Below are 7,500 nucleotides of genomic sequence, written 5' to 3' on the forward strand. Positions count from 1 at the left end.
TTGTGTGTGTATGTACATATATGGATATATGCACACACATATACATAGATAAACAAACGCACATATAGACACACCTACAGATGTACACAAATACACACACACACATATCTATATCTATCTATCTATATATATGTGTGTGTGTGTGTGTGTGTGTGTGCGTGATTGGCGTATATGTATATATATATATATATATATATATATATATATATATATATATATATATATATGTATATGTATATATATGTATATATGTATATATATATTTACACACACACACACACACACACACACACACACACACACACACACACACACATATATATATATATATATATATATATATATATATATATATATATATATATATATATATATATATATATTCATATGTGTGCGTGAGAGGTAAGATGAGAAGAGAAGTATACAAGTACACACATAAATGTATATACACGCGCATATACACACAAGTATGTATATACACAGGCATGCATGTGCACACACCACACACATACACTCACACATAAACACACTCACATACACACACTCACAAACACACGCACACAGACACACTCCCATATTCACACACACACACTAACACAGTCACATACTCCCACATACGCTCACCTACATACGCTCACACATACACACATACGCTCACACATACACACATACGCTCACACACACACTTACGCTCACACATAGAAGCGCAAGTAACAAGGGCGAATCCCAATGGCCGTCCCTGCGTCGTCGAGGAGAGCTGTAAAGTCCTTGCTTAAAGATCCCCAGCGCGAAGCTCCTGGGCGAGGGATCCTATGGGAGAGTGTGTTCCGTTGTCTGCGAAGGACGGGGGTGTGTCGTCAAGCCAGTAGCGTCGCAGACTTCGTTCAAGAAACAGAATTCACGGAGTTGTTAGGGGGTGCGGGGCGCTCCTATTCCACTGGGCTCGTGGCTTCACCTTCCTTGCCCTCCTGATGACGTTTCGTGGGTCGGAAAAGCTTTTCATCTCCTTAAACAGTTCTGAGAGTGAGCCTAAGGTCTATGTAAGTACTTATAGACCTTGAGTGAGCCATTCCTACTTCTCATCATGACCTTGGGTCTGCGCGTGACCGAGCACCTGCAGGAGCTCCACAGTAAGAACATGGTGCATTGTGACCTAAGGTCACACTCGAGTTCGACCCCAAAAGGAGGATAGAGTCCGTTCACTTGATAGATTTCGGGTATCGCGTTGGGCACCAGTTCCTTGATAAGGAGAAGTACTCAACCTCTGATTGGTATTGCGACTGCTTGTTCACGGGTGCTCCCATCAGCGTCAAGTGCGACCTGCAGGGGCTGGAGACCATCTTCGACGACCCATTCCTTGACAGGTGTGACATCCCGCTCGACCTGTTAAAGCTGGCGAGACTCCAGACACGCTGAACGGCCTGATCTCGAGTAAGTGAGGAGGTGCTTCGAGTCGGGATGTGCGGGGCTCGGGGTTGCTCTTCTCCGAGATCGCATGGAGAGGATAAGAGCCATCTTTGACTCGGATGCAAGAGAGGAGGCCAACCACAGAAGAAATCGGTGGTTCTCTCGGAGCAGGGCCAGCGCCACCACATCGTACTGGAGCACAGGATTAAGAGACAAAAAAAAAAAAAAAAAAAAAAAAAAAAAAAAAAAAAAAAAAAAAAAAAAAAAAAAAAAAAAAAACCTGAACCTCTTCTCCTCGGTCGACGCTTTGCCATTTAGTTACACAGAGTACAAGGCACTTCTAGAACCAATGCGAATTTACATATAACAGAATTTCTCATTTTTATATTAATTTGTTCGAGTGGTATGCCATAAGCTTATTTGCAAAGATGTGTAAAGCCGCATGGGTTCTAGAGGTGTCTTGTACTCTGTGTAATTAAATACATTATAAGTATTTAAAGAATAATGATTTTTGATGTTTAAAAATACGCCAAACACAAAAATATGATGGCCAGTTGACATCATATCCTAACGATGACTAAAATAAACAAAAGCCAAACAATGTATATATAGATACATAGATGTGTATATATATACCAGCAAGACTCATTTACACTCTATAATGTAAAAAATGCAGACACACACAAACACACACACTTACACAGTGTGTGTGTGTGTGTGTGTGTAATCCGCAGTCACAACCAACAACGGTATCAAATGTGAACAATAAATTATATTCGGATTACCAAGCGCGAAAATTATGATCTTCATGGTGACGAAGCGAGCGTGGAGGACGGAGTGAAGTGAAAAATGAGGCGAAGGATAATGGCAAAGCGTCGATCGAGGAGAAGACGCAAGATGGATAATACGGCGTGTAGTTGGATTATCGTGTCTTTTTTATCATTCCTTTCCAATTTCTCTTTGTTTTTCTTTCTTTCTTTTTTTTTTTCTTTTTTCTTTTTTTTTTTTTTTGTGGCGTGATTCAAGGCACATTTTGTTGACGGTTTCCTGAAGCATTTGGAAATCAGGGTCGCATTTTTTTTTTTTTTTTTTTTTTTTTTGTCTTTTAATCCTGCGCTCCAGTACGATGTTGTGCGCTGGTCCTGCTCCGAGAGAACCACCGACTTCTTCTGTGGTTGGCCTCCTCTCTTGCAGCCGAGTCAAAGATGGCTCTTATCCTCTCCATGCGATCTCGGAGAAGAACAACCCCGAGCCCCGACGCGAAGCACCTCCTCACGTACTCGAGATCAGGCCGTTCAGCGTGCCTGGAACTCGCGCAGAGTCTCGCCAGCTTTAACAGGTCGAGCGGGATGTCACGCCTGTCAAGGAATGGGTCGTCGAAGATGGTCCCCGGCCTCTGCAGGATGGGGACACACACACACACACACACACAAACACACACACTCACACACACACACACACACACACACACACACACACACACACACACACACACACACACACACACATTTATATATGAGGATATATGCTTGCATTTTTCTCCATTGCAAAACCACACTGATATGTACACCTGGAAAATCCGTAGGGACATGTGTTAAAATGACGCTGCTCACCTGTGCGTAATATTTTAATGGTAGTCACGTGAATACAATAAAGAATTATGAATCATTAGCGCATTTGAATATCTTCTGCATACCTGTCTATCAAAAACATATGTGTATGTAAACGTATAAGTAAATTTGTAAACTCGGTGAAAATGAATAGCAAAATAAAGTGAAATGTCATTCATTAGTGCTACATTTTCCTCAGGGTTACTTACCTTCCAGAGATGTGAGTGAAAAATGGCGCTCTGGACACCCCTTCACTCCGGAAAATGAAGTGCGTCTCGATCAACTCATCCGCGCTAATCTGCGGATAACGGCGAAGGAAATACGTGCAGAGTTGGATGTGGGTGTCAGTGCACTGGAGACGGTGTTGTCATCCAACTCTGCACGCATTTCATTCACTGGTATCCGGCGATTAGCGCGGATGAGCTGGTCGAGGCGCACTTCAAATTTCCGGAACGGTGGCTGTGCAAGGGCGTCCGGAGCGCGATGTGTCACTCACTTCTCTGTCACCTCTCCGGGATCGACGAACTCATCTCCTAACAGGGCTGACATCAATTGCCTCGGTTCCGTGGACGTTGACCAGGCGCCGGTGAGTGTGGGCTGCTCCAACTTCTGCGTGGAGGATGTCCATGCTTCTGACACACGTCCATGGCAGTGGTTGCTTTCTTAGGCTGTCATGCCATCAATATCTGCAACAAAGAAATAAAAAAAATAGGTTACAAGTGCAAATGTTGAGCTATCATAAAGTGTCAAAAGCAATCTCCTCGATTCCCTTGGGGCAGAGTAAAAAATAGGAGGCATTACCTTTGGGACGACCCTCGTAATGCCAGCATGTAAACAAATATAGAATTGCCGAAATCGGGTGTACCAGGTAGGAGTGCAGGCAACTGTGCACTGATGTGCCATGTTTTCAGCTCGGGTGTTACTCCAGAATTACCCACATACACCATGAACAGAGAGAGCAGGGGGCACTGGAACAAGCTTGCATCGCATTTTGCCCCAAAGGCAGAATGTCAAGTGACAGATAGATGATTGTCACAATATTACTTAGGATTGAAAACAGCTTGACTCGCGCCACGTGCAACCTTGGTCTAAAACCACCATGCCACGTGCCACTTGCTACGTGCCATTTGTCACGCATGACGTGCCACCTTGGTTTGAAAGCAGCCTTATTTGTGGGCCTAGACCAAACTCATCAGTGCGCCCATTGAAGTGGCCCCCTTAGTGGTAGTCCCCTGTATTGGTAGGCCTCAACATTGTACCACATAGTGTGTATATTGCATAAGGCTTTCATGAATGCGAACATATTCAATAAAATACGCGATAAATTAGCTTTAAATACCTGTTTGCCTGTTGGTAAATCCGGCACTGTATATCATAACTCTCACTGAACTATACTAATCACTCTAGTAATATAAAGAAGGATTAAAGTAACAAAACAAAATGTCTTTGCCAGAAAAAGGTATAGTATGGGTCTAGAGTGTAATGCGGGGTCAGTCAGGTTCTTGTAAACCGTACCTACACAGAAGTCAGACATAGATGGGAAGTAAATTGTTTTATGTAGGCTTTTCATTCGTATCTATTATCTACTTGCTAAATTGACCTTAGTAAAATCAGGTCAGTCAGGGTAAAACAGCTGATTAGAATGTTATCACTTGTATGTACTGAGATTTCATACTTGTTATACATAGTTATATTAGCATCTAGTGCAAAGAAACAAACCTGTTACAATTTTAGATTTCTTTTGTTCAGCCTTCTAGAAACATTAACGATTGTTCATTATAACTAAGTAAACTTTAGTGAAGATAATTGTGTACGAAATAAACATTACTTTTACTAGTGATGTTCAACATTTCCTTTCATTTTAGTTGCATTTCAATACCCTTCACGATAAGTACTTCCGCCAATTATTGTTCGCAGTAATAAGGATGCTGGGGATATATATACTCAAGATATATGTATGATTTTTCTTCACAAAACATCGTTTGAGAACTAAATGACAATTTCGTGATAGAATAAACACATACATTAAAATACTGCATCTTATATGACACGAAATTACTAACATATACCTTAGTTATACATTGTTGATATCAATCACGTTTAGACTTTGCTAATACCAATACATGTAATTTTTTAACCATAATTGGATCCCTTTCCACTGAGCTGAAAATTTGCAGATTATATTCCTCTTCACGTACCCATCAAAAGACACGAGCAGAGTGGGCGATTTTGCCAAAGGCCTGTATTTTTTACTCAGCTTGAAGGAATGAATTATACCTACTTTTATTAATACCTCTATGCACTCCATGAATGAATGAAAGGTATTTTATGTGTAGGTTACCAGGCCAAGAAGGCTATGAAGTCAAAAACGCCTGAAAAGCCATTGAAACTTTAACATACTGTATACTGTACAAAATGTAAACTAGATACTGTACAAAATGTAAACTGGATACTGTAGAAAATGTAAACTGGATACTATACAAAATGTAAACTGGATACTGTACAGAATGTAAACTGGATACTGTACAAAATGTAAACTGGATACTGTACAAAATGTAAACTGGATACTGTACAAAATGTAAACTGGATACTGTACAAAATGTAAAATGGATACCGTACAAAATGTAAACTGGATACTGTACAAAATGTAAACTGGATACTGTACAAAATGTAAACTGGATACTGTACAAAATGTAAACTGGATAATGTACAAAATGTAAACTGGATACTGTACAAAATGTAAACTGGATAATGTACAAAATGTAAACTGGATATTGTACAAAATGTAAACTAGATACTGTACAAAATGTAAACTGGATACTGTACAAAATGTAAACTGGATACTGTACAAAATGTAAACTGGATACTGTACAAAATGTAAACTGGATACTGTACAAAATATAAACTGGATACTGTACAAAATGTAAACTGGATACTGTACAAAATGTAAACTGGATACTGTACAAAATGTAAACTGGATACTGTACAAAATGTAAACTGGATACTGTACAAAATGTAAACTGGATACTGTACAAAATGTAAACTGGATAATGTACAAAATGTAAACTGGATAATGTACAAAATGTAAACTGGATATTGTACAAAATGTAAACTGGATATTGTACAAAATGTAAACTGGATACTGTACAAAATGTAAACTAGATACTGTACAAAATGTAAACTGGATACTGTACAAAATGTAAACTGGATACTGTACAAAATGTAAACTGGATACTGTACAAAATGTAAACTGGATACTGTACAAAATGTAAACTGGATACTGTACAAAATGTAAACTGGATACTGTACAAAATGTAAACTGGATACTGTACAAAATGTAAACTGGATACTGTACAAAATGTAAACTGGATACTGTACAAAATGTAAACTGGATACTGTACAAAATGTAAACTGGATACTGTACAAAATGTAAACTGGATACTGTACAAAATGTAAACTGGATACTGTACAAAATGTAAACTGGATACTGTACAAAATGTAAACTGGATACTGTACAAAATGTAAACTGGATACTGTACAAAATGTAAACTGGATACTGTACAAAATGTAAACTGGATACTGTACAAAATGTAAACTGGATAATGTACAAAATGTAAACTGGATACTGTACAAAATGTAAACTGGATACTGTACAAAATGTAAACTGGATACTGTACAAAATGTAACCTGGATACTGTACAAAATGTAAACATGAACATCTGCTTTTCTAGCCTTTCCCTTCTACATATGTGCAGGATTTAATTTTGAACTTAATTCTAGATTAAACTTTGATACTGGATTCACTTTAATTGCACGTACAGAAGACGCCCTTAATAAAACCCACATTTTTCGGTTATTCTCGTGACAATAAAGATAATAGGAATAATGGTGATCATTATGATGATGAAGATGATAATAGTAAGAATGCTGAAGATGATTATAGTTACAGTAATATTAATTATGATAATGATGATGATGATAACAACAGTAATGCAGATTATAATGAAAATGGTAATAAAGATAATAGTGCGAACAATGAGTAATTAGTAATGGAAATGGTAATGATAATAGTAATAATATTACTAATGAAAATAATAGTGATAATAATAACAATGATGATAACGGTAATAATGATAATAGTGATAATAACAATAATAATAATAATTATAATAAATATAATATAGATACAATAATGATGATGATAATAATGATAATAATGCTAGTGATAATAATGGTAATGATAATAATGATAATGATCATAAAAATGTGATGATAACAGTTATTATTATCATTGTCATTACGACCATTATCGTTATCAAACTATGATCATAATGATAATGATAACAATGATGATGATAATAATAACAGCAACAAAAATATTAACCAACCATCGCTTCCTTGTCCTTTGACCAATGACCTTTGACCCTTGCAATATCGACAGATTTTTTTTCACGGTCTTATGGTGATAAGTTGCTGGCGCAGC

This window comes from Penaeus vannamei, chromosome 22 (assembly GCF_042767895.1).
Source record: "Penaeus vannamei isolate JL-2024 chromosome 22, ASM4276789v1, whole genome shotgun sequence".
Taxonomy (NCBI): Eukaryota; Metazoa; Arthropoda; class Malacostraca; order Decapoda; family Penaeidae; genus Penaeus; species Penaeus vannamei.